At 38.8% G+C, this 6,935-nt stretch overlaps 1 long non-coding RNA gene across 1 annotated transcript; it reads right to left on the reverse strand.

Moving 5' to 3' along the window:
- Positions 1–674: 674 nt before the first annotated feature.
- Positions 675–1,760, reverse strand: LOC307168867. The gene is made up of 3 exons (XR_013823002.1): positions 1,530–1,760; positions 993–1,059; positions 675–731 (listed from the first exon to the last, which is right to left on the reverse strand). It is a non-coding gene; the product is annotated as an uncharacterized lncRNA (long non-coding RNA).
- Between the last annotated feature and the right edge of the window lie 5,175 nt (positions 1,761–6,935).

The following is a 6,935-nucleotide window of genomic DNA, read 5'->3' on the forward strand; positions in this document are numbered from 1 at the left end:
TTTAAAGTGCCCCTATTATGGCTTTTAAATATTCCCTTTCATGCAATGTGTAAAATACATAGCTGGTTGTGAAATGTAAACGTTCTACAAAAGTTGTAAATGCATGATAAATAAAGTTATTTTCTCCCAAAAGAAAGAATCGACTGAACAAAATCGTGAAAGACACTTGGGCCAGTTGCAGGAACTTTCACCTGCCCGATTGGGCCAGAGCTGCATCTTCAAGTTGATAATTTGCTCATTTTTAAGCCTTGACAATTTAAATGCTGTAGTGTGGACCAGTGTCAGTATTTGACAAAATATCTGGCCAAATCAAGTTGGAACAGTATTAAATCTTACTTTACTTTGATGTCAGGAAAAGATGAAACTCCAAAATAAGACTGGTGGCACTTGGACGAACTGTAAGCTGCAACAGAACACACACACACACACACACACACACACACACACACACACACACACACACACACAGTATCTTAATATGATATTAAATAATTATCTGAAACAACATTACATGGGGAGGTGGTGGAGAATATATTTGTCATGATTTAAACAAAAATGGACTCAAACTAACCAAACCAGTACAGTGTTAAATGCTGTAGTGTGGACCAGTGTCAGTATTTGACAAATATCTGGCTAAATAAAGTTGGAACAGTTTTAAATCTTACTTAATCTGATGTCAGGAAAAGATGAAACTCCAAAATAAGACTGGTGGCACTTGAACGAACTGTAAGCTGCAACAGAACACACACACACACATGCACACACACGCACACACACGCACACACACATTATCTTAATATGATATGAAATAATTATCTGAAACAACTTTACATGGGGAGGTGGTGGAGAATATATTTGTCATGATGTAAACAAAAATGGACTCAAACTAACCAAACCAGTACAATGTTAAATGCTGTAGTGTGGACCAGTGTCAGTAGGCCTATTTGACAAAATATCTGGCTAAATCAAGTTGGAACAGTATTAAATCTTACTTTACTCTGATGTCAGGAAAAGATGAAACTCCAAAATAAGACTGGTGGCACTTGAACGAACTGTAAGCTACAACAGAACACACACACACACGATCATATAATATTAGCCTAATTATTTTTTTGAAACAACATTACATGGGGAGGTGGAAGAACTGTCAAAATGTAAACAAAATGGACATGTTATACCAGAAATTCAGTGAAAATGGTAAGTTAGGTAACGTTAGGCCTAACATGATAATATCTCGCCTGACATTTTACTGGAGGGGAGAAAATACGCGCTCAGGGTTTGATAAAAATCCGGACAGCTAACGTTAATTAAATCACCTAACCTCCCAGAGAGAAAGAATATACCATCCAAATAGCTTTTTACTCAGAAAGTTATTAATTATCAAATACATTTTACTCAAATCTACGCTAATGACAATTTGCTAACTTGGTTTGCCACAATCATTTCAGAAATAAAATCATCGGTATGTTGAACGGTAATGTTACAGGCTAAGTAACTGTACAAATAAAGCATATTTTAACCATTCTTACCGTGCTCCGTGCTTGTCAACCTGCCGGTTAGCTTTTCCACAGTGCGGAGAATGATTCTGTGACGATGGCGACAGTTGAAATTAGGCGCGTTTGGTCAGCGGGTCCGCCCAGCGTCTGTAGCGAGTCCGCGAGGTGACAGCTGCATCAGGAGGCGGGGCATATTACGTGCGCATGGTGGCGCGTCCGAAGTGCGGATCCGTATGTGATCCGTTCTGGGTCCGCCGATTAAAAGCGCAGGCGGGGCCGATCCTGGAGGCGGGGCTGATCCTGTTAGCGCAGCGAAAACGAATATGACAGTCAGGCGGATCTGGCGGCTTGAGGGCGGGTCTGCCATGGACTCCTTTGCTGTGTGGGTATTTTTGTTGTGTCCCTTTTGAGCCACGGGGCAAAACGGGTACGAATTGAAAAACCAAAGCAACTCTACGGTTTACAAATCTGAGCACAGCTGAGACCTTTTCTCTGGTAGCCTACTTTTGGCGTAGGATATTTATTTCCGTCAAGGTCAGGCTGCGATGTCAAATGTATTCTCAGGAGTGAGTGATGCGCTTTCCGCTTTTAAAGTTTCATAAAATAAGTAGCCTAAGATATGGCTTGAATGGTTTAAAAGCATTAGCAAGAATAAAAGCGCATCATATAATCATGTAACGCCATGCAGCCAAAGGATGACAGAAAAAAAAACGGATGCTGTGTTAATTGCGTTAAATATTTACTATATTTATTTAGTCTTTTCCCATTTCTACCAGTAGGTAACACTTATTCAACTTCCCGCGTCTACTACCTGCGCAGATATCGACGGCACAACTGGGTTGTAGGTTGCCAGGTTGAGCTCACAAATGGGTTGAAATTTGTATGATGTATTGATTGCGCGAGTAGGATGGGTTTCATACAGGCCCGGCTGCAGGATGAAATGACTGAGGGGGCATGTGAAATTGTTAAGCGGGCTTAACTTTATACCATCATTGAACAATACACACTGATAACTTGCTTAGTAAAAAAGATAAGCCAGCGTCATTTATTATGCATATATTAACCCTTTCACGCTTAATTTTAATATTTTAACTGACTCCCCATAGTGAGTTTTTTCAAGGAGACTGTTATTTTAGAACGTTCCCCCTTAATGTTTCCATGGCGACGCGTCATATTTGTCACGTGACACACCGCAGCCACAATAACACTGACAGATGTATCGCTTTTATTTCCTTTTCCCTTTTTTATTCAAAATATTCACAAACTTGCTTACCATGTCATCAACTACCTGATATTCCGATTCTCAAAAATGTGTACGTGAGTGTGTTTGGTCATTTAAAAACCTTCATAAATAATCTTGATCTTGATCTATAACGTGAAATGGGCGCCACAATGTTTCTTTGTGCCGCAGTTCAGAGAATCCTGTGAGTCATCAGTTTCTCCCGAAATACATGCAAGAAAGTGGCTGGTGAACTGTGAGAAGAATAGAGTAAACTTTACAGTTACTTCCACTATGTTTGTCTGATATGAATAACACACGTCGGCAAATTATATTTGAATAGATTGTTATCGCTGCTTCCACAGACATCAGTGTGTATTTTACAAACTCCAAATGTATTGTTTTACTAGTGCTATGTGTATTTAAATGCCTGAAACCTAAAATAAACACTTGAAAACACTGCATATTTGTGATATATGACAGCGCTGAGCACGTCCGTCTCTGGCTCAGCGCCAACCAACGCGCGAAAGCACAGTTTGAATCTGGCAGTTATGTCGTCACTGAACACTCTAAATCCCATATGTGGGACCGTACTCTCAGGGGCACAGAAATAAAACTAGGGCTGGGCGATATATCGCATGACATTGTTAGGCGCATCTCGTCAGTAAAGCCGGTTCCTTGATTAGTAGTAAATCGCCATCACCTGCTTTCAGATGGAGCGGCATTTACAACACAGAGTGTTGTGTTAACTGACAAGCTGAGCCATATCGCATTAGCCTAATTATTGCAGGCGATACGTCCGCGATAATTAATGCGATATGGCTCAGCTTGTCAGTTAACTACGGCTCTGCGTTGTAAATGCCGCTCCATCTGAAAGCAGGTGATGGCGATTTACTACTAATCAAGGAACCGGCTTTACTGACGAGATGCGCCTAACAATGTCATGCGATATATCGCCCAGCCCTAAATCCAACATGGCGGCGCCTGTGTAACAACAACATTGAAACATTGAAATCAAAAGGTACATTTGTTACTGTATTATTTATTAATCTTTGTTAATCTTAGTTAATAAAAATACAGCTGTTCATTCAGCTGTTCATTTGTTCATGTTATTCACAGTGCATTAGGCTAACTAATGTTAACAAATACAACTTTTGATTTCAATAAGGCTACTATAAATGGTTAAATTAACATTATCAAAGATTAACAAATGCTGTAGAAGTGCAGTTTATTAATAGTTAATGTTAACTAATAAAGTTAACTAGAGTTTAATAAACTGACCTTTATTATAAAGTGTTACTGATTTGTTATACACCGATCCAGACGTCTGGTGAGTTAAGTGTTGGATAGATCAGTTGTTATAATGTATTGCCATACATTAAATAGAATCGGTTCAAATGAGTCATTAGTGCGTGAATCAGAGGTTTCATTAGTGGACGTGTAGGCTACGTGTTTGTGTGATTATCCTGGCAGTTTAAGACATCGCACAAGATTTGTGTCAACACAGAAAACATTTCATCACTGGATAGGTTTTTGGGTTTATTGAAAGTGTGGTTTGTGTCATCTGAATGTGCGGAACGCTTTTCAGAGAAGATAAGGAAACGTTTTTTTTAGCACAAATCACACCCAGCGGTAATTTTCCCAATCCTCCACATGAAACTTCGCTCTTCCGACCTTTTACCATCATGTCAATTCTCAATTGATTTTAATTTAAAATTAAAGGGAGGGAGAGCAAGACAGTTTTAAGACGGTGAGAGTGTGTGCGCGCGCGGCCAGAGGAGGGGCGTGCTCTCTCTCTCTCTCTCTGCTCGTTCTTTCAGCAACATGCGACCTGTCACAAGCACAGTTTTCAGTCATCAACATCACTCAGCGATCAAATAAGGCTTTGGCGGGATAAAAATTCGCTTTAGAAAACGCAATATGTGGCGGCCGGTGTTGATTCTGTGCAGCTCCCTAAATACAATGGCAAGCAGCTTTATAGAGGCATTCGCGTTTTCCATTTGGACCCACAAACTTGCTTAGCTATAGAGCTGGTAAGTCCCGCCCCTTCCGCTAACCCCACTGGACCTCTAGGTTGAAAAATCGTCAATGCAAGTGAATGGGAGAAAATAATTATTTTCTGGTCCCGTTTGAATTTTGCCATGAATGTGACATATGTTGTCTGTGAATTTTTAATATAATGTTTCGTGTAAAGAATGCTACAATTTAGCTGGTAGAAGTTTGATACGGTTAGACTTTGTGTGAGAGCACTTTGTGGACTACAACTCTTCGCTGCTTTCGACGCGAATCTGAAGAAAGAACAGCCCATTTGGTTTGAATGGTGACATTTGGGTACAAAACACACAGGTATCTCGATCTGTCTCCATAGATTATCGCAGCATTAGCACCGTGATTTGACAAGTGGAGGGAAATGTGTTATGGGGTGACGTCACATAGGCGACATGTAGTCTTTCTCGTTATGTCTTTTCCACAACTGCTAGCCAAAGAATCATACAATATACTGTCAAACTCGTAACATGAAACATTATATAAAAAATTCACATACAACATATGTTCACATTCATGGCACAATTCAAACGGGATCAGAAAATAATTATTTTCTCCCATTCACTTGCATTGACGATTTTTCAACCTAGAGGTCCACTTGGGGTTTTACGGATGGGCGGGACTTACCAGCTCTATAGTTGCTAGTACATATAGAGCTACGTGTTTCCACTTTCAAAGTGTATGGCAATATTTCAGCTAAGTCAAACAGTTAAAAGATGCTTTGGAAGTTTAAAACTTATCGTTGTCTTGAAGAGCAGATTCCAGCACTCTGTTAACTTAGTGGGGGAGGGGCAGTGCAGCGTCTCCAGCAACACAGAGCTGCCTGTGAACGCCTGTCTGGAAATGATGGCGGGAAAAAACTATCAGCGAACGCAGCAGCCGCGTATCGGCCGATGCCGATACACGTAAAAAACGTAAATATCGGCCCAATATATCGGCCGGCCGATATATCGGTCGATCACTATTTAAAACTTTATAAAGTAAAATAACTAGCTTCTGGCCAAATGAACATAAAGATTCGACTTAAGTCTAAAGCGCAACTTATGCGAGTAATGCAACGTACTGCTGAAATTTACGCTACGCCATGACGCACTATGCTACTTCAATAAAATAAAATAAAATAACCTGTAAATAAGGACTACTAATAACTCCTATCCTTTTATATATTGTAGCAGTTACCCATGTGTGTGGTGAATGTTAATGTATGTGAATGTAATGTGATGTGTGTAATTTATGTAAAGTACTTTGAATATATTGTATTTGTGTACAATATTAGGTTGTAACAGGTGATGTAGAAACATAGAGAATCGAGTCCAATTTAACTAGGGACAATAAAGTATATTCCATTCCATTCCATTCCACATCATAAAAACAATGTCCTTTTTTTATTTATTTTTTTTTTTTTACAAATTGACAATGCTCATGGACATTCATGCATTTGATTATGTACAACCGTCTGTTGGTTCCTACATTATCAATTTGCTTATGCTGTGTTGATCAAATTATACTGTTTCTCTGTTGTTCTCTGTCTTACCCCCTCAAAACATCTAGCCATTAGTTCATCGCATAAGTCGTTAAATGCAAAATTGTTGAAATATTCTGCCAAAGCATATTTTCTATATATTTCTATTAGATTTTTTAAATGTATAAACGTGTCCAGAATTGATTAATTGTGCAAGTGAATCTTGAATTTCACTATAATAAAGGAGTAAAGCATTATATCAACCAATGATCAACCAGTTGCAGCTTTTCTCAGTTTTGGTACATTTTCTTTGGTACTTTGGTGCTTTGGTACATTTCTCAGATCACAATTGACATTCTCAAAACTATTTGTTTAACCTCCACATCATCTAGTCTCTTTTGAACATCAGAAAAGCAATTTCTCATTCTTTTGAACAAATTGCAAGTGCTTTTCTACATTCATGCAACGATTATGTACACTTGTCTGCTGTTACCTACATAATCAGTTGCTTATGTCATGTTGATCAAAATATGTTATTCTGGTTCTCTGTTGAATAGTCTTACCCCTCAAAACATCTAGGCATTAGGCTAGTTCATTGCAACTCATTAAATGCAAAATGCTTGAAATAGTTTATCATAATTTATCAAACATATTTTCTACATTTCTATGAATCTTGAATTTCACTAATGCATATTAGATCAATCAGTGATCC

The sequence above is a fragment of the Squalius cephalus genome, assembly GCF_949319135.1.
Source record: "Squalius cephalus genome assembly, chromosome: 12".
Lineage (NCBI taxonomy): Eukaryota > Metazoa > Chordata > Actinopteri > Cypriniformes > Leuciscidae > Squalius > Squalius cephalus.